The sequence below is a fragment of the Mus caroli genome, chromosome 7 (genome assembly GCF_900094665.2).
Source record: "Mus caroli chromosome 7, CAROLI_EIJ_v1.1, whole genome shotgun sequence".
NCBI classification, from domain to species: domain Eukaryota; kingdom Metazoa; phylum Chordata; class Mammalia; order Rodentia; family Muridae; genus Mus; species Mus caroli.
In genome coordinates this window covers 11,703,025-11,705,135 of record NC_034576.1, presented here as the reverse complement: position 1 = coordinate 11,705,135, position 2,111 = coordinate 11,703,025, and positions in this window count along the sequence as shown.

Genomic DNA, 2,111 nt, shown 5'->3' with positions numbered 1-2,111 from the left:
TTGTAGACCAGGCTGGCCTCGAACTCAGAAATCCGCCTGCCTCTGCCTCCCGAGTGCTGGGATTAAAGGCGTGCGCCACCACGCCCGGCTGAAATGGAAATTTCTAGTGGTGTCATGTGATGTAATGTTTTGCTGAAACAGACCCATGTGATGTTTTGCTGAAGTAAGTCTGGTGAGAGGACAGGTGATGTTGGGAGAGTGTATGAATAGGACTGAAAAGACAGTGGTGGTGTGCTTGCATAGCTAGCTGTGTAGTGCTTCAGTGATTGCTCATCTTTGCTGATCTTCACTTTGTTGAGAGAGGGATGGCAGAGAACTTCTCAAAATATTCTGGCTGGTCTTGGTCTCTGCTGCTGACAACTGCTGGTTTGGCAGAGGCCTGGCTGTTTCTGCTGGATCGTGTCACCACTGCTGATTTGTGTTTACTACCCTGATACTACTGAACTGACAAATGGAGATAGGAATTACCCCCAAAGAACTAATTCTAAGGCCCATATCCCCTTGCCCTACTTACCATCTTTTTTCTCCTACCTTTGGACAGTGGGCTAGAAGGGGCTCAAAGCATTTGAGAACCCTTATTAAAGTAGGTTTTGAAAAGTCTAAGTGTACAACCATTACTGAAGGCTTTCCTACAGTCATAAATTAATAGTTTTTTTTTCTCTAGTATGTGTTCTCTGGTGATCAATGTGGTATGACTAATGACTGAAGGCTTTAACATACACGTTATACTGATAAGGCTTATTTCCCACGTATGTCCTCTGGTGAACAATGAGATGAAAGTCTGATGTACATTGAAAGTCTTCCTGCAGCTGGGCAGTGGTGGCACATGCCTGTAATTCCAATACTTGGGAGGGGCAGGGGAATATATGACTTAGAGGCCTACAGTGAGAGTTTTAGAACACTCAGAGTTACGCAAAGAAACTCTGTCTGGAAAAAACAAAACAAAAAAGTCTTCCCACAATACTATACTATTGACTATACTCATAATGCTTCACTCCAGGATGTGTCTGATGATGTTCAACAAGCTGAAGTTGAAGCAGAATTTCCCACAGTTATAACATTTATATGGTTTCCCTCCAAAGTGGCTTCTTTAGTAGGAAAGAAGGTGAAAACACTTAACATAGCTTTCCCCCACACTAAACACATGCCAATAGTTTCTCTGCAATATGAGTTCTCTCAAGTTCAATAAGCTGAGAGGTCTCCATGAAGGCTTTACTATAGTGAGTGGTTTTATTTCATTTGTTTGTTTGTTTTTGTTTTTTGAGATGTAGTTTCTTTGTGTAGCCCTGGCTGTCCTGGAACTCACTCTGCAGACCAGGCTGGCCTTGATATTACAGATATCCAACTGTGCCTGCCTCTCCAGTGCTGGGATTAAAGACATGCACCAGCACGGCCCAGCCAGTGAGTATATTGTTATGACTGACTTCTTCCTTGCGTGCTTTCACAAACGTCCACAGGGTTGAATGCTTCAAATAGAGGACTTTCTATAATGGTTATTCCCATGTTGCTTCTATCTGTGTGTCATTTTATATGCTGTGAAGTCAGAACTTTGGCTGACTTTTTTCTTAACTTTTACTTTTTATGAGTATGGTTGTTTTGCTTGCATGTATGCCTGTGTGCCATTTGTATACCTAGTGCGCTCAGAAGCCAGAGGAAGACATTTGATCTCCTGGGTCGGGAGATCTTACGGTTGTCAGCTGCCATGTGGATGCTGGGTATTGAATCCAGGTCTTCTGTAAAAGCAGACAGTGTTCTTAATCACTGAGCCATCTCTCCAGCTCCAAAGGACTGTCTACAGTGAGCATACTTATAAGGTTCCTTTTAAGTATGAACTCTCTGACATACAATAAGGACAGAGTTCCATTGACGTGTTATCCAGAGCCATAACAATTATCCTGTTTTTCTCCTATGTGAGTAGGCCAATGCCTAGTGAGTTTAGAGATATGAGTAAAGGATTTCCCACACTGATTACATTAATAGAGCTTCTCTTCAGTGTGACTCCTCTGATGTACATACAATAAGACTATAGCTCTGGCCAAAAGATTTCCAGCACCAAAGTATGCTCACAGGGCTCCTCCAACCTGTTGCTTGTTCTTTAGTGAACAACAAAC